General features: G+C 40.5%; 1 protein-coding gene across 1 annotated transcript in view; it reads right to left on the reverse strand.

Annotated features, from left to right (window-relative positions):
* gpsm1b (G protein signaling modulator 1b) overlaps nt 1–25964 on the reverse strand; it is a 107741-nt gene that overhangs the window by 71323 nt on the left and 10454 nt on the right. Inside the window, exon 2 of the mRNA XM_061926711.2 lies at nt 23667–23778. The gene's annotated coding sequence lies outside the window, so the exon portion shown is untranslated. The remainder of the gene's footprint in view (nt 1–23666; nt 23779–25964) is intronic.

Consider the following 25964-nt stretch of genomic DNA (forward strand, 5'->3'; position numbering starts at 1 on the left):
CCAGCCACTTCGTCCAGCTCTTCCCGGGGGATCCCGAGGCGTTCCCAGGCCAGCCGGGAGCATAGTCTTCCCAACATATCCTGGGTCTTCCCTGTGGCCTCCTACCAGTCGGACGTGCCCTAAACACCTCCCTAGGGAGGCGTTCGGGTGGCATCCTGACCAGATGCCCGAACCACCTCATCTGGCTCCTCTCGATGTGGAGGAGCAGCGGCTTTACTTTGAGCTCCCCCCGGATGGCAGAGCTTCTCACCCTATTTCTAAGGGAGAGCCCCGCCACCCGGCGGAGGAAACTCATTTCGGCCGCTTGTACCCGAGATCTTGTCCTTTTGGTCATAACCCAAAGCTCATGACCATAGGTGAGGATGGGAACGTAGATCGACCGGTAAATTGAGAGCTTTGCCTTCCGGCTCAGCTCCTTCTTCACCACAACGGATCAATACAGCGTCCGCATTACTGAAGACGCCGCACCGATCCGCCTGTCGATCTCACATTCCACTCTTCCCTCACTCGTGAACAAGACTCCGAGGTACTTGAACTCCTCCACTTGGGGCAGGGTCTCCTCCCCAACCCGGAGATGGCACTCCACCCTTTTCCGGGCGAGAACCATGGACTCTGACTTGGAGATGCTGATTCTCATCCCAGTCGCTTCACACTCGGCTGCGAACTGATCCGGTGAGAGATGAAGATCCTCAGGACCACATCATCTGCAAAAAGCAGAGACCTGATCCTGCAGCCACCAAACCGGATCCCCTCAACGCCTTGACTGTGCCTAGAAATTCTGTCCCTAAAACACGGCCCTTCACGGCAAATAGTGCCGAGTCGGAACCGGTCATGACATCACATGCAACAACGGAATCGAAATATGGTCACGTTTGATTTTACGTAAATCCGTACCCGGTAGTACAGACAGAATTCCGTCAGTACCTAGACACGCATCAAATTTGGTACCCATCCCTAAAATGAGCGGTCTGGTACGCGCTTAAGTTTGGTCCAACTCCCCTCATTTGGCGCAATGGTGAGCCATACACATATATGTGTCAGGCTTGCCCCTGACAGTTTGGTTGTGTTTTAGTTTTTCCTCTGTGTGTAGTATTTCCTGTCAGCGCTCTTGTTTTGGTTCTGTTTCCTGTTTGTCTCCCTGAGTGCTGTGTCCCCTCAGCTGTGGCTGATTGGCACCTGGCCACACCTGGTGTCAATCAGCCAGCTGCTATTTATACCTGCCCTACCCTCCAGTCACTGCTGGATTATTGTCATTGTCGCTAATACTTGTTGTCACAACTACCTGTCATAATACTTGTCGTTGTAGCTCTGTCTACTTTTGTTCACTCTGCTCATGTCATAGTTCCTTCGTGTCACAGTAAGTGTTTTTGTTTCTTGTCCACAGTTAGCATTTTTGCTATTTTAGATCATAGCCAAGATTGTTCTCCGCCTTGTGCGCGCCTTTTGTTGTTACCCTTTTGTTTTGTTTTTTGCCATAGTGTTTAATTAAATCATGTTTTCTCGCTCAATGCCTGCCGTCATCTCTGCATCTTGGGGTTCGTCACCAACAAACTCTGACATAAGCAGAGTGAACAAAAGTAGACAGAGTTACAACGACAAGTATTATGACAGGTAGTAGTGACAACAAGTATTAGCGACAATGACAATGACAATAATCCAGCAGTGACTGGAGGGTAGGGCAGGTATAAATAGCAGCTGGCTGATTGACACCAGGTGTGGCCAGGTGCCAATCAGCCACAGCTGAGGGGACACAGCACTCAGGGAGACAAACAGGAAATAGAACCAAAACAAGAGCGCTGACAGGAAATACTACACACAGAGGAAAAACTAAAACACAACTAAACTGTCAGGGGCAAGCCTGACAATATGCAAACGTAACGTAGAATGAATCCAATCAGTCAAAACCCATAGCAAAAGCTCACTCGGACACCCCTGCACTGGTCTGAGTATGGACAGAATTTGCTCATGTATAATAACAAATATCGCCACAGGTCATACGGTTATTTGCATGTCTCAACCTCTCTTTTATAGACTTTTGGGATAACAAGTCAAGCATTTTGTAGTCAGAAAGAGTACAGGGCGATCACAATCCATCAATAACGAAGACACCATCTGGCATTTGTGGCGACCATTTGTTGTAACTCATCGCTAGCTAGCAAAATATGTCGAAACCCGAAAATTATGGGGAAAAATAACAAGTGGAAGCAATAGAGGCATTATCACGAACATGGGCACTTTGGACCAACAACATGATGAATCTTCTGGCAAAGGGTACCACCGTTACCAGAACCTACTACAATTCTATGTTATTCCATCCATGACGTCCTTTTTTAATTCTGCAGCAACAAAATGCAAATTTTCGAGGTGAAATCATGATGCTGACTGTAGAAAAGACTTTTCGTAAGTGAAGTGAATTATAATTATAGAGGGAATTTCTCTCGAGACTCAAAGTGCTTTACATAGTGAAGCCCAATATCTACATTTAAACCAGTGTGGGTGGCACTAGGAGCAGGTGAAATGTCTTGCCCAAAGACACAAGAGCAGTGACTAGGATGGTGGAAGCGGGGATCGAACCTGGAACCCTCAAGTTGCTGGCGCGTCTGCTCTACTAACCGAGCCACGCCACCCCAAAAGATTGTACATGATGAAAGAAAAAATGTTGTCCTATATATTTAAGCTTAGGGAGTAAAAAAACATCAGATACTGCAAAAATACGACAACACGTAAAATATTGAATTCCACAACAATGGAACGCTAATTTTCGAGATCAACAACACCCAGAAACGCTGCCAGCTTCGCTTGGCCCGAGCTCATCTAAGATGGACTGATGCAAAGTGGAAAAGTGTTCTGTGGTCTGACGAGTCCACATTTCAAATTGTTTTTGGAAACTGTGGCCGTCGTGTCCTCCGGACCAAAGAGGAAAAGAACCATCCGGATTGTTATAGGGGCAAAGTTCAAAAGCCAGCATATGTGATGGTATGGGGGTGTATTAGTGTGCAAGACATGGGTAACTTACACATCTGTGAAGGCACCATTAATGCTGAAAGGTACATACAGGTTTTGGAGCAACATATGTCGCCATCCAAGCAACGTTATCATGGACGCCCCTGCTTATTTCAGCAAGACAATGCCAAGCCACGTGTTACAACAGCGTGGCTTCATAGTAAAAGAGTGCGGGTTCTAGCCTAGCCTGCCTGTAGTCCAGACCTGTCTCTCATTGAAAATGTGTGGCGCAATATGAAGCCTAAAATATCACAACAGAGACCCCGGACTGTTGAACAACTTAAGCTGTACATCAAGCAAGAATGGGAAATAATTCCACCTGAAAGGCTTCAAAAATGGGTCTCCTCGGTTCCCAAATGTTTACTAAGTGTTGTTAAAAGTAAAGGCCATATGTGCCAACTTTTTTTTGCAATGTGTTGCTGCCTTTAAATTTTAAGTTAATGATTATTTGCAACAAAAAAAAAAGTTACGTTTCTCAGTTCGAACATTAAATATAGTGTCTTTACAGTCTATTCAATTGAATATAAGTTGAAAAGAATTTGCAAATCATGGTATTCTGTTTTTATTTACGAATTACACAGCGTGCCAACTTCACTGGTTTTGGGTTTTGTAGAAAAGAAAATGCAACGTCGGGCATAATCAATATCTGCATAACGTCTCCAAAAAAAAAAAAAACTACGAGTGAACTGAAGAGAGAAGCTCTGCCAAAGTGTCAAAATTGTTTCCTCTAAAATGACAAAAGCATCAGCTGGAGGCCTGACCTCTTATGTGGCTTTAAGGAGTCTTTACGAGAGTCTGTCTTTCGCTTTGTCTTGGTCTCGTGAACGGTGTGTGTGTGTGTGTGTGTGTGTGTGTGTGTGTGTGTGTGTGTGTGTGTGTGTGTGTGTGTGTGTGTGTGTGTGTGTGTGGGTGGGGGGGGTCTTCCTCCACCCTGCGTCTGGAGGCTGCTCCTGGGTTAGAGGCCGCTGGTCCACGCGGCTCCTCCAAGAAAGTGGGTCATGAGTCTGAGACTGTAGGATTACGAGGACAGGCGTGTGCCAGGCCACCTCTTTAGCCATAATGTTTACACCCATCCTCCCCTGAGTGGTAAAGAAAGGAGGTGGGAGGGTATGTGTGTGAGGGGATGAGGGGGGGACCTAAGATCTGTCGAGTCAAAACGTAGTCAACAAGTGATGGATATACATTTAAATGTGCAAAAATGAATACGCTGTCGTCACTCCGCCCTTACGGGTTGAGTAATAATGACGTCTAATAGCGATGCAATGATAGACGCTCGCTTTTAAAGCCCACTGGTCCAGATATTAACCGACACCAAATATGATCATTTAGCTAATAAATCACGCATTAGATACTTTTCTGCAGTGAGTGTCATGATAAGCATGAGATTTCTGATGATTTATTCGGACTTGTAAAGCACGTGACCAACGCGAGCTCTGTTAGCGTTCAAGTGCCGAGAAAACCAAGCCAAAGTCATTTTATGAAGAACGCTGATCGCCATTTTAGTGCAATAGCATTATAGTATAGCATAGCAGAAAATGGAACGATTCTATTCTGCACCAGAAACACAATATATTGTCATCTTTAATGAATGTAAATACATTAATGGGTTAGTGCAGAATTGTACACTTAGCTTTTTCATTAGTAGCACCAGTGCTACTAAATTAAAAAAAATAGTAGCACATAATTTTTTGGGGTGTCAGCCAGTCTGCACTAAGTCTGAGACTTACAGGCCTTTTAGTTTGAGCTGTTTTCGTTAGCTTAGCAGGCAGGCAGCGGCAGTTTGTCGGCTCTGACGGCAGCTCTTTTGAATTTTTCAGTGGTTTGTTACCTTTGCTTAATAAATACATGTGTTTCATTACTGCAGTGTTTTTCAACCTTTTCTCAGCCAAGGCACTTTTTTTTTTCAGCACAAAACATTAAAAAATGAAACTCAGCAGCCGATATTGACAGTAAAAAGATGTTCCCGCAATTGTTGGATATGAATTCAAACCATAACCAAGCATGCATCACTATAGCTCTTGTCTCAAAGTAGGTGTACTGTCACGACCTGTCACATCACGCCGGGACTTATTTTGAGTTTTTTGCTGTTTTCCTGTGTGTGTAGTGTTTTAGTTCTTGTCTTGCGCTCCTATTTTGGTGTTGATTGTCATGTCATGTACGGATGTACTTTGTGGACGTCGTCTGCTCCAGTCTTTGCTGTCGTCCAGCATTCTGTTTTTGTTTACTTTGCAGCCAGTTCAGTTTTAGCTTAGTTTTGCATAGCCATCCCTAAGTTTCCATGCCTTTTCTTAGCGGCACTCGCCTTTTGTTTATTTTTGGTTTAAGCGTTAGATACCTTTTTACCTGCAAACCATCGTCGTCGTTCCCGACATCTACAAAGAAATTAGCTACCTGCTGCCACCTATTGATATGGAAGAGTATTACACGGTTACTCTGCCGAGCTCTAGACCATACATGCCAATCCTCCCAATTTTCCCGGGAGACTCCCGAATTTCAGTGCCCCTTCCGAAAATCTCCTGGGGCAACCATTCTCCCGAATTTCTCCCGATTTCCACCCGGACAACATTATTGGGCGCGTACCTTAAAGGCACTGCCTTTAGCGTCCTCTACAACCTATCGTCACGTCAGCTTTTCCTCCATACAACCAGCGTACCGGCCCAGTCACATAATATATGCGGCTTCTACACACACATAAGTGAATGTAAGCATATATGGTCAACAGCCATACAGGTCACACTGAGGGTGGCCGTATAAACAACTTTAACACTGTTACAAATATGCGCCACACTGTGAACCCACACCATATAAGAATGACAAACACATTTCAGGAGAACATCTGCACCGTAACACAACATAAACACAACAGAACAAATACCCAGAATCCCTTGCAGCACTAACTCTTCCGGGACGCTACAATATACACCCCCCCCCCAGCTACCACCAAACCCCGCCCCCTCATCTCCCGAATTCGGAGGTCTCAAGGTTGGCAAGTATGCTTTAGACAGCACAGACACTCAACAACAGCACATTTGCGGATTATAATTACCGGTTTGCAAAAAATATTTTAACCCAATTAGGTGAAATTACATAATCTCCCACTGCACACCAAACAATACCTCACGGTACACTAGTGTGACGCGGCACAGTGGTTGAAAAACACTGCATTACTGCATTTTCTTGTTAACTAACTAATGGGGTATTGATTGGATGGCAAGTTTGTCATTTGTTATCTTATACTGACCAGTTATTCGAGCCAAGACCTTGTTTCATCCGTGTTGGAAGACTGAGTGTGTGAGCTAGAGGCCCCAGCCCGCTCATCTCTGCGCATTGGCACAGGAGGGAGGGACACACATAGCTTTCAGCGCGCACAGAGTGATCACTGGCACTTCCATGTCAATCACTTGTCTATTTAGTTATGGTTTAAGTTTATTTCAAACATGCTATACAGATGGGCAAAAATTTTACTCGAGTTTGATAAAATTTGGATACATTTATTTTCGGAGCAAAATACTAATTAAAAAGGTAAAAATGTGTATTCGCACATGTGCTAACTTTTTTTTCAATGCTTGCACAACCCATTTTTAGTCGCAAACGCGACTAAAATGCTTGCACTGTACAGCCCTGGGTTAGTGGTAAGGATTTCATAACCATCCATCCATACATGTTTCTACCGCTTGTCCCTTTAAAGTGAATTAAAAAAAAAGGCTTGTTGAAATATTTTTTTACAGATACAGTGCAATTATTTAGAATTACAGTGCATCAGCAAAGTATTCACAGTGCTTCACTTTTACCACATTCTGTCATGTTACAACCTAATTCCACAAAGGAAGCATTCATTTTTGTCCTCAAAAGAATTCATTTAAAACAGCTAAAATTGAGACAAAGCTATGGTCTAAAAGTCTTTCAGAGGCATTTTGGCAAACCCCAGATGGACTGCCATGTTCTTTTTACTAAGAAATCGCTTCCGTCTGGCCACTCTACCATACAGGCCTGATTGGTGGGTTGCTGCAGAGATGGTTGTCCTTCTTTAAGGTTCCCCTCTCTCCACACAGGAATGGTTACCATGAATTGATTAACGTGGACCCCGACTTCAACAAGTTGAAAAACGTATTCGGGTGTTACCATTTAGTGGTCAATTGTACGGAATATGTACTGTACTGTACAATCTACTAATAAAAGTCTCAATCAATCAATCAATCAATGCTGTAGCTCTGACTGAGTGACCATTGGGTTCTTTTTTCACCTCCCATATAAGGGTCCTTCTCCCCCAAACACTTAGTTTAGATGGCCAGCTAGCTCTAGGAGGAGTTCTGGTGGTACCAGACTTCTTCCAATTACATATTATGGCGGCCACTGTGCTCATTGGGACCTTCAAGGCAGCAGATCTATTTCTATCCTGTATCGGAGGTCTACGAACAATTCCTTCAACTTCAATCTTGGTTTGTGCTCTGCCATGCACTGTCAAGTGCTGGACCTTATTAATAAATATATAGGTGTGTGCCTTTCTTAACAATGTCCAATCTACTGAATTGATCACAGGTGGATTCCAATTAAGCTGTAGGAACATCTTAAGGATGCTCAGTTGAAACAGGATGCATCTGAGCTCAATCTTGAGTTTAATGGCAAAGGCTGTGTATGCGTATGTACATGTGTTTCTTAGTTTTTATTTTTAATAAATTTGCAAAGAGCTCTAAAAATGTTTTTACGTTGTCATTAGGGGGTTCTAGACTGGCCTGCCTGTAGTCCAGACCTGTTTCCCATTGAAAATGTGTGGCGCATTATGAAGCCTAAAATACCACAACGGAGACCCCCGGACTGTTGAACAACTTAAGCTGTATACATCAAGCAAGAATGGGAAAGAATTCCACCTGAGAAGCTTAAAAAATGTGTCTCCTCAGTTCCAAAACGTTTACTGAGTGTTGTTAAAAGGAAAGGCCATGTAACACAGTGGTGAACATGCCCTTTCCCAACTACTTTGGCACGTGTTGCAGCCATGAAATTCTAAGTTAATTATTATTTGCAAAAAAATAAAATAAATAAAGTTTATGAGTTTGAACATCAAATATCTTGTCTTTGTAGTGCATTCAATTGAATATGGGTTGAAAAGGATTTGCAAATCATTGTATTCCGTTAATATTTACATCTAACACAATTTCCCAACTCATATGGAAATGGGGTTTATATATCAAATATACAGTATATATGTCTTACAATTGTTAGTTAAGTGCAACAAGTAAATATTATAATAATTTGTCACACACAAATTGCGTCTTTTTTGGGGAATTCTTTTTTTAAAGCATATTTAACAACATATTTGCCCCTCATTAAGCATTTTCAAGCATACAGATGTAAATACTGCAGTAGTATTGGCCACTGATTCGCTCAGACACAGACAGTATTACTAGTACTATATTGGATTAAAAGAGTGTAAAGGTGACTGGAGGGTGTTATTTAATAATAATAATAATAATAATAACTGGGATTTATATAGCGCTTTTCTAAGTACCCAAAGTCGCTTTACATGTAGAACCCATCAATCATTCACACCTGGTGGTGGTAAGCTACTTTCATAGCCACAGCTGCCCTGGGGTAGACTGACGGAAGCGTGGCTGCAATTTGCGCCAACGGCCCCTCCGACCACCACCTATCATTTATCATTCAATTCACCGGCGTGAGTGGCACCGGGGGCAAAGGGTGAAGTGTCCCGCCCAAGGACACAACGGCAGCGATTTTTGGATGGTAAGAGGCGGGGAGCGAACCTGCAACCCTCAGGTTTCTGGCATGGTTGCTCTACCCACTACGCCATGCCGCCCCAATAATGTGTGTAAGGCTTTCATGATGTTTAAGGTCAAAAAAGTTTTTTTAATGCTCTAACTAATTACACTGCGTTACAATTTGTACAAATGCTAGTACACACTCCTCAGAATGTGACTCCAAGCTAAGGCCTCATTTTACTATATTCATTAAAAACATTTTCTTAAAAAATCTAAATAAAATAAAGTTTATTTTGAGCCACACAAATCGTAAAATGTGTGCTCTTTCTTCTAACCGCTGACTGTTTTTCTGTGCAAAATCCTACTAAATTGTCTTAAGTAAGACCAAAAAAGTGGGTAGAAGAAGCCTGTTTTGCAAATTTCCCAAAAAAAGTACTCTTTTCTACATTTTACTTTTCTTCTACCCTGGTATGTTCCTTTCTTTCTTTAGTTTATTTCGAACATGAACACACTTACAGCATAATACATCACACAATTTCATATCATTTCATTTTACATCTGTCATGACTTGGTCCTGGGGTTTAGTTTTTCTAGAAGGCAACGGAAAGTTGGCTTGGGCGAGACGGGAATGTAAGTACATGATTTATTTAATATATTTAAAAAAAGTACAAACGAAAAGCGCGTACAGTGGCGGAGAACAAACTATGAAACCAAAAGACTATAGCAAAAAAAAGTACAAACGAAAAGCGCGCACAGTGGCGGAGAACAAACTATGAAACCAAAAGACTATAGCATTAATAAACAAAAACTTACTTGGCTTGGACAAAAATAGCAGCATGAAGGATGGACATGAAAACAAGTGTCAGGAATGTACAGAGCATAAATGTGAGATGTCGCCAGAAAGCCAAACTGAAAACAATGAACTTAAATACTACAGACATGATTAACGAAAACAGGTGCGTGATTCAAAACGTGAAACAGGTGCGTGACATGACAGGTGAAAACTAATGGGTTGCTATGGTGACAAACAAGAGTGCACAATGAGTCCAAACGTGGAACAGGTGAAACTAATGGGTAACTATGGAAACAAGACAAGGGAGTGAAAAGCCAGAAACTAAAGAGTCCAATAACTAAACAAAACAAAACATGACTAAAACAAAACATGATTACACAGACATGACAACATCATGCCCGAAAAGGAGTAGGAGGAAGCAAAGCTTATTTAATCCTACCCCTTTCCCACTTCAGAGCGTTTACAAATATATAGAATCATTTACTGACCTTTTTATATAATAAAATAACATCTATGAATTAGTGTACACAACAGTTTTGTAATATGTAATTAATTAATTCAGTCATTATTAACATACGGAGATGAAGAATATCTTATTTTCAATAAGGTTGGAAGTCCATCCATCCATCCATTTTCTACCGCTTATTCCCTTTGGGGTCGCGGGGGGCGCTGGAGCCTATCTCAGCTACAATCGGGTGGAAGGCGGGGTACACCCTGGACAAGTCGCCACCTCATCGCAGGGCCAACACAGATAGACAGACAACATTCACACTCACATCCACACACTAGGGCCAATTTAGTGTTACCAATCAACTTATCCCCAGGTGCATGTCTTTGGAGGTGGGAGGAAGCCGGAGTACCCGGAGGGAACCCACGCAGTCACGGGGAGAACATGCAAACTCCACACAGAAAGATCCCGAGCCCGGGATTGAACCCAAGACTACTCAGGACCTTCGTATTGTGAGGCAGATGCACTAACCCCTCTTCCACCGTGAAGCCCAAGGTTAAGGTTGGAAGTATTTCTCATAATTCTTCTTCTTTGTACTTTGTAAGCACTATTATTTTGAACAACCTCTTAAACTGGATCATATCAGTACAATGTTTAACTTCTTTACTTAATCCATTCCATAATTTAATTCCACATACTGATATGTGATACTAAGTGTTGTACGTGCATACAAATGTTTTAAATTATTTTTTCCTCTAAGGTTATATTTCTCCTCTTTAGTTGAGAAGAATTGTTGTACATTCTTTGGTAGCAGGTTATAGTTTGCTTTGTACATCATTTTAGCTGTTTGCAATTTTACCAAATCACCGAACTTTAATATTTTTGACTCAATAAATAAAGGGTTTGTATGTTCTCTATATCCAACATTATGTATTATTCTAACTGATCTTTTTTGTAACACGGTTAGCGAATGTAGCGCACATTTGTAGTATTTCTGCACAATAACTCAGATATGGTAACACTAGCGAGCAGTAGAGAATATGAAGTGATTTTTGGCCCAGGACGTATTTTGCTTTATTCCATCAATCCATCCATTTTCTACCACTTATTCCCTTCGGGGTCGTGGGGGGTGCTGGAGCCTATCTCAGCTACAATCTTTATTCATTATTGAAATGTTTTTTGCCACCTTATGTTGTATGTTTTGTATATGAGATTTCCAGTTCATTTGATCATCTATTAATACTCCCAAAAATCTGGCTTCTTTTACCCTTTCGATGTCTACTCCGTCTATTTGTATTCGTGTATGATGCTTTTTTCTACTATTACCAACTATTTTTACAAAATCTTTCTAAATTATCATAATAGGGAAATTGCAAAAAGTGTCATTGTGTGTAAAATGCTACTAAATTCTCCTAAGAATGACAAATGTCCACAAATATTGTAGTATGCAATGTTTGTCTTTTCTATTAACTGCAGTTTATTTTCTTTGTAAAATATTACCAAATTTTCTTCAGAATGGCATTGCAAAAAAAAAAAAAAAAAGAGTCTGAGCCAACGAAATGGCTAAAAATCAATCAGAATCCAAACTTATGAATAATTCATCACAGTTCCTAAATATGCTTAACTTCAAATCTTGAGAAGACCTCCTGAAACACTACATGGACCTCACAGCAGGCCAACATCTGTAAAGACAAGCGAGGCCAAGCCTCAGCGCTGCCTGAAAGCTTTGAACTTTGACCTCTGTGGCATTCTGCTCAGCCTCTTGGGGTGGCTCATCATTGCTCTAAAAAGTTGATATATCCTCCCACCCGCCGACAAAGCCAAACACAACGTAACCAGCCGGAGTCCCCAGACGGGAGCGCCGGCGTTAAATAGACGGGACAGTTGTTGGCCTTCATTGTGCGAGCGTTAAACGGAGGACACATGTTGGGTCGTAAAAGTGTCAAGGCCCCACTGAAGGGCCTTTGTGTCTGCTTCCAGTGGAAGCGGCGTTGCTTTGTCCTCTGTGTTGTTCATCATTAGCATATCAATATTCAAAGAAGTCGAAAGCGATATAGGTGGCAGCCTTTTTAGCCTGGAGTGGACCCTCATGCACATAGAATGGACGCGACTCTCCAACTAAAGTAGCAGCTGTTCACTTGAAAGTGATAACGTCTGTGTAGGTTCCAGAACTGGACCTTTCATTATACAACATCGCATTCCTGACTTATTTCAAGTTGTTCAGTTCATTTCTAGTGTGAAAAGTGGCTGTCAAAGTAATAACTGACGGAAGGAGAGATTGTATTATTTATATTTGACGTGTGCATGTATATTGTGCTATGAGCGATCATACCGTAGGCTTTGCCTCAGTGGCTTATTTTGGGTCTTTCGGTTGATTTCTATCACATAAGGTGGTGGTTATCATGGATAACTGGTTGGCAGAGCAATTGTTTAAAGATATGACACGTCTTGTTTGCGAATTACCATGGACTTTGTCCTTGTGGTCTATTTTGAATCTAGAATAGAATATAATGGACTTTATTGTCATTATATTTGCATATAACGAGATTAAGGACTCCAACTTAAGGTGCGGTAGTGGGAACAAATATGGGGTACTAAAAAAATAAATTACACAAAAGGTAATAAAGAAAAAAGAAAAGAAAAAAAAACTAACAATTGAAATAAACAGACTACTATCCAATAAAAATAATAAGCAATCCTGTACTAGGTGGCAATTCTAAATAATAACTGGCGGGAGGAGCAACCCCGTTAACTAAATGACATGGAAATGTGAGCGCATGAGCAAACCACAGGCTATTTAAAGATTATTTACTGTGGCGTTTATCATTAATACAGTAACTGGCGTGAGGAGCGATGGCAAAAATGATAAGACACATGGCATAAGTAGGTGTTCGTGCTTAAGTAAGACTACCGTATTTTTTGGACTATTAGGCGCACTTAAAATCATTACATTTTCTCAAAAATCGACAGTGCGCCTTATAACCCGGTGCGCCTAATGTACGGCATAATTCTAGTTGTGCCTACCGACCTCGAAGGAATTTTATTTGGTACATGGTGTAATGATAAGTGTGACCAGTAGATGGCAGTCACACATAAGAGATACGTGTAGACTGCAATATGACGCCAGTAAACAACACCAAAACTTTAAATGTTCCATTGAAAATAAAGAACATTACACACGGCGCTCAAAAATCTGTCAAAATGTTTTAGTATGACTTTGACGCCACACCGCTTCATGGATTGTCGGCCCATTACGGCTACCGTAGTCAGAGATACAAGTATTACTATGGTGTGTGTATAAGGACCGCAAAATGGCACCCATTAGCAGACATTATCTGGCGTTTTGTTTGACAATATTATGCAAAACCAACTTTTCTTACCTTCTGGTACCTGCTGATGTGTATTTGAGATCTGCATAAGTCCTGAAAATTTATGCACGTCCACCACTGTAGTCCGTGGCAATGCCGCAGTTGATAAGCTTCTTTTTTATAACTATCTTCTTGTTGTGGGGCATTCACCCTCTGCTGTTGCCATTTCTAATATAAAGTAGCGTAAAGTTCTAACTTATATCTCACTGTGGAAGCACTAAAAACTTTTTTTTAATCGCTTTTTTATTCCTCTTTTTTTTTTAAAGGGCATGACGGCCCGCCGTCGTCACTTCGTGACATTGTTGATTTAACGTGCAGAGGAGCATGTTCGGCAGCGCACAATCACGGAGTACTTACAAGCAGACACAGTGTGTAGACCAGGGGTCCCCAAACTTTTTGACTATATATATATATATATATACATATATATATATATATATATATATATATATATATATATATTATATGTAAATGTGTGTGTGTGTGTGTGTGTGTGTGTGTGTGTGTGTGTGTGTGTGTGTGTGTGTGTGTGTGTGTGTGTGTGTATATATATGTATATGTAAATGTATATATATATGTGTGTGTATATATGCATATGTCTATGTATATGTATATGTCATGTATACACATATATATGTCTATGTATATGTGTACCCCGCCTTCCACCCGATTGTAGCTGAGATATGCTCCAGCGCCCCCCGCGACGCCGAAGGGAATAAGCGGTAGAAAATGGATGGATGGATATGTATTCATACATATATATTACTCGCGCACTAATTGACTTAAAGAGCGAACTTGCTGCATGTCATGTTATCGATGGTAAAATGCATTTTTAGACAATATGATTTGCCCGAGTGGCTAGGAGACGGTAGAGAATGGACTAGTAAGGACAAATTAAAAAAAATTAAAAAAATTAAAAAAAACAATTTCAAAAATTAATATATATTTTTTTTTTTTAACTTGGGACTTCCCGCGGGCCGGATTTTGGACGCTGGGGGGCCGTATCCGGCCTGCGGGCCGTAGTTTGGGTACCCCTGGTGTAGACCGAAAGGGGAGAGTGGACGCATTTTGGCTTAAAAACTAAAGATAAAGGTGAAGCTATAACTCTGAAACGCCGCTCAGCAAGCAGTGTTTTAAAACATGGCGAGCTAGCAAGCGGCTAACGTCCATTCGCAATCGGCAATGTTTTAGCTACTTGTAAATCACTAATCCTCGCCTCCATGGTGACAAATAAAGTACGTTTCTTACAAGTATCATCCCTGCACCTTAGAAGGATACAATAGCTCACCAGCGTCACCGCTAACAAAATATAGCGCTCCTAAATGTAAACAAATGTCATGGGTGGATTACACCTAACATCCACTGTAATGATACCAAGTACAATAGCGTATCTAGTCAATACTGCCACAGGGCTCGAATTTTACCACGGCAACCGCAGCAATTGCCGCGACGGCCCTCTTAAAATTGCCGTAATGCCCTAAAAAATTGACCAACATCGGCGGCAAGAATATACCGTGACCTCTCTTGACTTTTTACTTCTTAATGGACTAGGGATGCAACGATAAACGGTATAATGATAATTTGCGATAAAATTCTAGACGGTTAGTAACTAGTCCTGGGCGATATGGAAAAAAATGTATGTCACAATATGGATTATTTTATATCACGATAATGATATACCACGATATAGCTATGGTACGCTTTCAGCTCTACGAAAAATTTAACAACATACATGACCACTTCCCTTTTTTCTCACATTATTTGCAAGTGAAATAAACAAATACATTTGGTATAGCAAACAACACTAACAACAAAACTAATTTTTCAGGGTTCACTGCCACACACAGCAACATGAACATACTTGCCAACCCTCCTGATTTTACCGGGAGACTCCCGAATTTCAGTGTCCCTTCCGAAAATCTCCCGGGGCGACCATTCTCCCAAATTTCTCCCTATTTCCACCCGGACAACAATATTGGGGGCGTGTCTTAAAGGTACTGCCTTTAGCGTCCTCTACAACCTGTCGTCACGTCCGCTTTTCCTCCATACGAACAGCATGCCGGCCCAGTCACATAATATATGCGGCCTTTACACACACATAAGTGAATGTAAATCATACTTGATCAACAGGTCACAGTGAGGGTGGCCATATAAACAACTTTAACACTGTTACAAATGTGCGCCACACTGTGAACCCACACCAAACAAGAATGACAAACACATTTCGGGAGAACATAAACACAACAGAACAAATACCCAGAACCTCTTGCAGCACTAACTCTTCCGGGACGCTACAATATATACCCCCGCTACCACCAAACCCCAAACCCCCCAACCTTGCCCCCGCCCCCCTTCCCATCTCCCGAATTCGGAGGTCTCAAGGTTGGCAAGTATGCACATGAACACTAACACTACACGAAGCCTGACAGGACAGTTTAATAATAAACGGGATACTGCATGCAAAGGTACACCCTTACACTCTATTCAGAGGTTATGTTAGAAAAACGACATAGGAAACATGGATAAACACAGCAATATTAACGTTAGCTGCCACACATACCTTGGGCTATCGCGGCTCCGGTGTGATCCTCTGGGGAAAAAGTAGTTTGCAGGCAGCGATAAATAAAGCCAGACTGACGAGCTACCCCCTCGTTTGGGTAGGAGTTCGTCCTGGGACTCCGTCTCTGCTGATTGTGGGGGTTCAATTTCTTTTTCCGCCAGCGCTTCGCCTACCCGTCCTGTCTCCATGTTTACTTACAATGTCTATTTCTCAGATTATATAATTGTTGATGACTAAAGTGCTGATATCAACCAAACCTAAACCCCCCGCCCCAACCCCCTCCACATCCCACCCCCCGGATTGTAAATAATGTAAATCATTCAAGGTATATACTCTGATGATTAACTTGTGTGATGACTGTATTATGCTGATAGTATATATTTGTACCATGAATTGATTAACGTGGACCCCGACTTAAACAAGTTGAAAAACTTATTCGGGTGTTACCATTTAGTGGTCAATTGTACGGAATATGTACTGTACTGTGCAATCTACTAATAAAAGTTTCAATCAATCAATCAAACAATGATCCCCTCATGTGTGTAACTCAGGTAACCCGCAACGGCGGGAGACGCTGCACACAAAGAGGGCACGTAAAACGGCGTCATGTCGCAAAATCGAAAGAGAACTGCGAGCCTACATGTCAACATATCCTTTTCTTTGTAAGTTTTCTCTCCCGTTTGACACCAATTACACTTACTGAATGTGCAATTATTGTTGTTGTTACTATGAATCATCTAATGGCACAAGCCCTATGGATAAAATACAGCCTATCGCTTGAAACGATAAAAATAGAATAGGCACGATAGACGTTTTTCTATCGTGCCCATAATATATATAGAATGAATTCATTATCATCAGTGAGCTATAATGTTGGATCATCATCTCACCTATGTATAACAAAAAGCTAAGATGTTGATGTTTAGTTCAGATAGCTTAGCATATATTGACCTCCATTGAATTGATTTTATTGTACACAATGTATCAGTGCATTACCGTATTTTTCGGAGTATAAGTCGCACCGGAGTATAAGTCGCACCGGCCGAAAATGCATAATAAAGAAGGAAAAAAACATATATGTCGCATTTTTGGGGGAAATTTATTTGCTAAAACCCAACACCAAGAATAGACATTTGAAAGGCAATTTAAAATAAATAAAGAATAGTGAACAACAGGCTGAATAAGTGTACGTTATATGACGCATAAATAACCAACTGAGAACGTGCCTGGTATGTTAACGTAACATATTATGGTAAGAGTCATTCAAATAACTATAACATATAGAACATGCTATACGTTTACCAAACAATCTGTCACTCCTAATCGCTAAATCCCATGAAATCTTATACGTCTCGTCTCTTACGTGAATGAGCTAAATAATATTATTTGATATTTTACGGTAATGTGTTAATAATTTCACACATAAGTCGCTCCTTAGTATAAATCGCACCCCCGACCAAACTATGAAAAAAACTGCGACTTATAATCCGAAAATACGGTATTCATTTTTCTGTATGAGGTATTTGCTGTAAAAAGTTTGGACATCCACGACTAATGTTAGTCAAAACTAGGGCTGCAACAACTAATCGATTAAATCGATTATAAAAATAGTTGGCGATTAATTTAGTCATCGATTCGTTGGATCTATGCTTGTGCATGCGCATAGGCTACTTTTTTTTTTTTTTTATAAACTTTTATTTATAAACTGCAACATTTACAAACAGCTGAGAAACAATAATCAAAATAAGTATGGTGCCAGTATGCTGTTTTTTTTCTAATAAAATACTGGAAAGGATAGAAATGTAGTTTGTCTGTTTTATCCGATTATTAATCGATTAATTGAAGTAATAATCAACAGATGAATCGATTATCATATTAGTTGTTAGTTGCAGCCCTAGTCAAAACTACTGTTGGGGGAAAAAAGGTCATTAAGACAACAAAGCCAGTGATGGTCTGGGACTATTGCACATACTGTACTTCTGACCTACTTAAATCTATACTACTGTACGCTCTCCTCCAGGGATGGAAAAACAAAGGGGCCAGAGAGGCCGACACCGCGACTCACGCCAAATGACCGGGCCGGGCAGGGCCAGGCGGCAGTTAACATTGTGTGTGTGTGTGTTTGTATCTGTGTCTGTGTGTGTGTGTGTGTGTGTTGGAGGGCCGGCAAAAAGTGTCGGTTGCTGCGAGGTCCAAGCGGGAAAGCAGTTGGGCAGTTTAGCCAGCTGCTGGGGGAGCGAGGCACGGCCTGGCCGGTCAGTGAAACCTCGCCAGATGGAGCCTTTTTCCAAACAATGAGCATAGGGAGGACAACTTTATCTACAGTAGATCAGGACGGCTTTTGCCTTCTCTGGTTTTTGTTCAGCCCTGAAGAAAGAAATACGAAAAGAACATATCAGATTGGCGTTGGAATAAACGCCGTCTTTTTCAGCCATGTGGATGCTATTGTGTGGTTTACAGCCCAGAGTTCCCCTATACAGCCTCGCACACTTGCTTGTCTGCTCGATGTGCAACAGGCCGAGGTGTCCTGGGACTACTTTGCTTGGGAGTAACCAAGCCAGGCTAATGAGGCGTGTGATTGGTCCCCTCCCTCCCGGACAAGGCCCGTCTTTGGGGGGGACATGATTGATCATGACAGGAGCACAATGGCGGCCTGGTGTCAGGAGGGTGGCATGGGTGCGCCGCGGCACACCCGCCTGCAACACTCGCTTGTCGCCTCTCTGCTCAGCTGTGCTTAAGCAGTTTTGTAACACACACACACACACACACACACACACGCACGCACACACACACACACACACACAGAGAGAGAGAGAGAGAGACAGAGCAGTCATCTGCACATATGCATGCATGTAAAAACATGCAGTACACTGGTATCATTATAAAAATATCAACAAAATAAGCATTTTTTTGTACATATTCTATTATATTGTTTTAAACATATATTTATTTCTAATGAAGTTTTACATGCTTATATGTTTTAGCTCCAATTATTATGCAGTGCATTTGCACACCACTGCAAACTACAACCATACAAAATAAGTATGTTTTTACCTTTTACACACAGCTGTACTATCCTAAAAAAAATGTTTAGTACCCGGTATGTACTCATTTTTATTTATTATCGTTTTTCCAAATATTGTCATTAATATATACTGTGTTTTTTTTTACAAATATTGACAAATGTGTACTGCATTTTACACATATCTGTGGTATATGTATATATATATATATATATATATATATATATATATATATATATATATATATATATATATATATATATATATATATATATATTCATTTTTATTTATTTTATATTTTTGTATTGTGTGATTTAACTTCCATTAAGATGCAGTGCAATTATACACCGATGCAAACTACAACATAACTTTTGTTTACAAATATTGATTTAAGTATATTTCTCACCAAGTGTACACACTGTACTATTTTTTTTAATTTGTATAAATGTTTTATGTATTATTTGGTATTCGTATATTACATGTTTTAGTTTCCATTAAATTTCAGTGCAGTTGTACAGCTGTAAACGACAACGTAACTTTTTTTCTACAAATATTGACTAAAAACGCACATTTTCACCTACTGTACACACTACACTGTACATTTTTTCAATTTGTATTACTTTTTATTGGATTGTAGCTGAGATAGGCTCCAGCGCCCCCCGCGACCCCGAAGGGAATAAGCGGTAGAAAATGGATGGATGGATGGATGCAGGGGCACCGAAAAGGGGGGGTAAAGGAGACGGATTCTAGGGGCCCATGATGGAGGGGGGCCCAGAGAGGCCCCTAATGATGATGAAATTATAATACAGAAAAAATAATGACACTGTGTTGGGGGCCCTGTAAAGATTATTTTCATGGGGCCCAAAATCCCTAGCGGCGCCCCTGGATGGATGGATGGATGGATTTTGTATTTTTACAATCCATTTTTTAGCTTCCGGTAAGATGCAGTGCAGTTGTACACCATTGCAAACTACAACAAAACTTTTGTTCTCCAATATAGAATAAAGATTTTTATTTTTCAATTTTATGATTTATCATTTAGCTCCCATTAAGATGCAGTACAGTTGTACACCACTGCAAACAACCTTTTCATCTATTGTACCCACTTTAAAAAAAAAAAAAAGTTTTTATTAAGTTGTACTACTTGATTTTATTATATTGTATTTTTATATTATTATTATTATTATTATTATTATTTAGTTTTCATTAAGATGCAAATCACAACTTTATATATTTTTTTTACAAATATTGACTAAATGAGAAAAATAGTTTTTACCTTTTGTACACAGTGTACTATTTGTATTATTTTTTTGTATTATTTAGTATTTTTACTTTTTTTGGCTTCTATTAAGTAGATTAAGACCACTGCAAACAACATAGCTTTTTTTTTTTTCAAATATTGACTTAAATATTTTTCACCTATTTTACACGCTGTACTTTTTTTTTTAAATTAAATTAAGTTGATTTTTATTCATTATTATTTAAAATGTTTATATTTAATTATTTAGCTCCTATTAAGATGCAGTGCAGTTGTACACTACTGCAAACAACCGTTTTAACTTATTGAACAAAATGTGTAGATTTTTTGTATTTTTTATGAATTTGTACATATTTTTATTTTATTATTTGGTATATTAATTTTAATTATTTACCTTCCATTAAATTGCATTGACGTTGTACACCAGTGCGAATAACAACTTATTTTAATTTTTTTACAAATATTGACTAAATAAGCACATGTTTCACCTATCGTACACACTTTGTAAAATGTTTTTATTAAACTGTATTAATTTTCTGTTGTTAATTTAGAATGTTATATTCAATTCACTAGCTTCTATTAAGATGCATTTAAGAAACCACAAAATAACCTTTTTTATACAAATATTGATCAAAAACTTACATTTGTTCACTTATTATACACACCGTAAACTATTTATTTTTTAAGTTTTAATATATTGTTGGGTTTTTTAATAATTTTATTATTTACATATTCTATTGTTTTGCTCCTGTTAAGATGCCACCATCGCAAACAACAACCACAATAATAAAAACATTCTATTCTGACAGTGTCAATCAAAACTGAACATTATTATCAGGATGTTTCATAGACTGTGCAAGAAAAAAAATCTGCCAGTGTTTTTGTTTATGCATGCAAGATGATAAAAAAGGTAAGCCTTTGCTCATGTTAATCCCTCACTGGAGAACATTTTATATTAGGAACCTACAGAGTTGATGATTTGTGTTAAAACTTCTTCAGTTGCAACGTTTTTGTCAGTTCTTTTTGAAGCTATCCTTACGGAAAAAAAAAAAAAAGGTCAAAAACCAAGTGGCTCTCAAAAGCGTGAACATAGAAAATAAAAGAATCTGAGTGGAGGACCATTGAACATGGATTGCAGCTGCTTTCTCAAGTAGGACCTCAGGTGTGTGACATTTTGACCAATTTAGTGCAATGATGCTTGAGGATAGAAGAATCTGTCCTTTTGTTGTTGTTTTTTTGCATAATATTCATGCTTGTTGTACGGTGCTGTTGTTGTGTTGTGTTCTAAGCTCCTTTGACACTGTGGCAGCCTTTAGCCTCCTAGTTACTGTGTGCCTTCCTTTGCAGATTTACAAAGCGTTAATCTGCACAGAGATGTAAACTGACTTATTGACCAGAGATTAGACGCCCACAAAAACACAACAAAAATCATTTGAAAACAAACTTGTGTTGTGTGCCTTTTTAACAGGAGGGACGATGGAAAGTAGAGGATTTCCTTTTATTTGGTGAGGCTTATTTGGCCCCCGAGTGGACTTAATGAAGGCGATAGCTCTAATTGGCTGCTGCAGGCTGAGTAAAATTGAATCAAAGCTGTATGTATATGCTAACGCTAGTGCGGTTATAATTGGCACATTGTCAATGGAGATAACTGCATGGCACACAGCCAAAAAAAACGGTCATCTGTGCGGCGCATGTGCACAATTGAACTGGCCTTGTGCAGCAAAGCTTTAGAAACGATTGCGTACATTCTTGAAATATTCATACGTACATTATATACAAGCTTTACCTTTCAAAAACATGACATATGACCTGAAACAATACACAGCGGAACCTCAAAAAGGGCAATTTGTTCATACTTCCAAACATTTTTTTTTCCATTTGTAAGTAAGGGGAATTGAAATGATCTGTTCCAGGGTCAAACTGCAAAGAGAGAAGATCCCCACACCAATGTTCCCTCTAATTTTTCATGTGTGTGAGCAAACGCACAAACACCCTGAGCATTCAGTGGAATACAGACGTGCACACTGTGGTCATACCAGCAGCACATTTGTCTCAAACCTGACATAACAATTTAAATGTCTTATTATTATAATTAAGTGACTAGTCAATTTCAAGAGATTATTTTCTAATATATGTGATTTGGCCCACTTAGATATTGTTTTTTTTTTAATCAGCTATGCACTATAGCATTTTATGCCTGGGTGGGGGTCCTGCTTTGGAAAGACTGTGTACCCCTTTCAGAGATCACATTTAGTTCCCCTTAAAACATTCACGTTGCATGAGATGAAGTGTTTTTTAACTTTCTGTCCGTAAAATAAATATTTTTATTAGAAATTATGTAGTCCTGTAACATTTCATGATTAATACCCAAAAAATAACATTCTTAACAAATGACAGTAGAATAAGCACACTGATTGAGGAGTCATGGTAAAACGACCTGAAATTTACACTTTATGTGTAGTGTTGGAGTTGTCCAACTTTTTGTGTGGCCATAAACGCACCAGTGGCTAATTGCCATAGTGTATGTGTTGGTGCAGTGAGAGAGAGAGCAAGCGGCTGCTGTTGATATAACAGATGACAAAGAGTTGCTTTTGGCTTGGTTTGTACGGTAGACAACGACCAGTTTTGCTAGATAAAAGTATATTACACCTTGTTTTGGTGTGGCTATGGCCAACAAACAATTTCGCTAATTAAAGGGACCGATGGAATTCCTGTCCTCCTTTAAATGTCTCCACAGACATTACACTAATTTAAGTGTTGACAAACATTGTTTTATCTGTTGTGGCCGCCTTTCGTCACCTGTTACTCACAGTTGCATTGCAAAATCATACAAAACAAACGATTTGTTTATTTTGTATAGAGTGGGATTTTATTTTTTGCGCGGCATAGATTTGCTGTGCGCAGAGGACGCGTGAGCAGTGCGCAATTGCGCACCTTAGAGGGAACGTTGCCCCACACAGATTCAAGCAAGACCGTGATGAAGACACCTACTCAGTGGCCTAGTGGTTAGAGTGTCCGCCCTGAGATCGGTAGGTTGTGGGTTCAAACCCCGGCCGAGTCATACCAAAGACTATAAAAATGGGACCCATTGCTTCCCTGCTTGGCACTCAGATCAAGGGTTGGAATTGGGGGTTAAATCACCAAAAATGATTCCCGGGCGCGGCACAGCTGCTGCCCACTGCTCACCTCACCTCCCAGGGGGTGATCAAGGGGATGGGTCAAATGCAGAGGACAAATTTCACCACACCTAGTGTGTGTGTGACAATCTTTGGTACTTTAACTAACTTTAAGACTAAAAAGAAGCTAACCACTGTATGATTCAAAGGAGGCCTGTTGCACACATGAACTGTCATGCAAGTGTAAAAAGCAGCTAACCCCCATAGGATACAAGACAACAAATTTAAATAAAAGGACTCACCCATGTTCCATTTCACACATGCTTCACGGCAATACAAGTGTAATAAAAGGCGAACATCTACATAAAAGAAAAAGTACTTACCCTGGGATGACGTGTGTCTTCACATTAGCACTGAACACAGCTGACTTTGCGCTGATCCATACTGGACTGAGAGGCCAGGACAGGGATGTGTAAAATCCCTGCAGGTGTTCTTCTGTGGTGGCATCACACACAAAGAAAAGTCAAAGAAAAAGCAAAATACACACTTATTGCAAAGACTGTACTCAAGTTAGCAGACTTAACGCAGCGTATTATTCAAAGCACAAAGCGGTGCAAAAGTTTAGACCAGGGCTATTTAACTGGCGGCCCGGGGGCCAGGGAATGACACCATACCAGCCCCCAGGTTCAGTTCAACACTTGGGAGTCAAACATTTTGCAGAAAATTCTTAAAAATGCTAGAGTGCTACTTCCGTTTTGAGGAACTTGGACCTCGGTCAACACATTGTCAGATCCTTGCATTGACATTTTAACATTGCTAGCAAACATAGAACAGTGGGGTTCAAACTTGTGATTTACATAACTGAGGCGTTTCTCAAGGCACCTGTGGAGGGAGATGTGGCCAGCGCTGCCTGCAGGAGCACCATCAGACGGGGGCGTGGCAGTGTTGACGGCGAGACACAGCTGGCAGGTGATTAGATTTCACAGGTGGTACGTGTTAATCTAATCCTCTCTTGTCTTTAACAGTAAGCGGCCGGGAGCAGGAGGGGAGAGAGGATACGGACGTGACTGAAAAGTCACATTCTGCTGGAGAAAGAGTTAGACTCGAATCTATGCACATTAAAAACTTTGTGAAAACTGCACGCTTGGCTCTTGTGCCGTGTCTACAGTGGAGCTGCTAGGAGGCAACTTCCACAGCACCCTTTTAAGTCCTCACCTTTTTTTAGCAATTACACATTTTTTTAATTCAGCCTGTTTATTTTAGATGCAGTCAGTAGTCATTAGTTCAGCTTATTTAGTTATACCAGTGAGGGTTTCCCCTACATGTAATTGATGGTGGCGCCCCGCCACGGCAAAATAAAAGCCGCCATACCTTAAAAAAAATATAGTTTTTTTACTTGAAAACAAATTTAAGTAATACAGTGAATGAATGGATATATATATATATATATATATATATATATACAAGCAGTCTACGATTTGTGCAAAATTGACAAGTGAAGCAACTAAAAAATCGGCCACCGGGAAAAAAAATGACTGATCACCGAAACAGCACTGCCGAAACAGGATGTAATAACAGGGCAAGACACACAGAGCGGAGGCTGCATGGCTGCAATGTGGACGTACTTTAATATATCCAAGATATGCCTACGGACAGCGATCTACAAAATATGCCGTGTGTAAAAATTAAGAGAACAGCGGCGTTCAATCAAGGAGAGAAAGTGAGCAGGGGACCGGTGTCAGCAGTAATGCAGAGGTTGTGCAGCCGCACTGTGGCTCCGGCAACTTTCTTCTCATTCATTGTGGTAGCGTCACAGTGCATTAAAAAGTGTTGATGTTGAGCGTCCATTGCCTTTAATGGGGGAGCCCAGAGTGGGTTGTTCCACTGCAGCGAAACTTGACAATCATTGGATAAATGCTTGGCTTTCTCCTACCCACATATGCCGAGCGTCTCTGAAGGTGAATGAGAAGTGGGCTTGGCCTCGCTGGCCTGGACACCGGGCTTCCGCATGATGATTGGACAATCTGTCTGAGGCTGAATCCCTTTTTCTGTTTGACAGCATAATGAGCAAATCAGCGTTCTTGAAATATACACCATTGCCAGAGCATTTTTCAACTTTCGTTCCATTGTTCTGTGTTGATATGGAGAATTTTATAATCCTTTAAATCAGTGGTCCCCAACCACTGGTCCGGGGACCAGTACCGGTCCGTGACGCATTTGCTACTGGGCCGCAGAGAAACATTAAATCATTTATAAACAACTGCATTTTCTCCGACTTAACTTTCGCCTGTCCCACTGAACACACCATTAAGCTTGTTTATAGATGTACGATAAAACTCCTCATAGGTGTGAAGTGAAGTGAAGTGAAGTGAATTACATTTATATGGCGCTTTTTCTCAAGTGACTCAAAGCGCTTTACATAGTGAAACCCAATATCTAAGTTACATTTAAACCAGTGTGGGTGGCACTGGGAGCAGGTGGGTAAAACGTCTTGCCCAAGGACACAACGGCAGTGACTAGGATGGCGGAAGCGGGGATCGAACCTGCAACCCTCTACCAACCGAGCTATGCCGCGTTATATATAATAGGAAGTTACCATTTGTTATAACCATCAATCAATCAATGTTTACTTATACAGCCCTCTGGAGGGGGGCGTGGCCTGCGGGCCTGCAGCGAAGCGG

Source organism: Nerophis lumbriciformis, linkage group LG32 (genome assembly GCF_033978685.3).
Source record: "Nerophis lumbriciformis linkage group LG32, RoL_Nlum_v2.1, whole genome shotgun sequence".
NCBI classification, from domain to species: Eukaryota; Metazoa; Chordata; class Actinopteri; order Syngnathiformes; family Syngnathidae; genus Nerophis; species Nerophis lumbriciformis.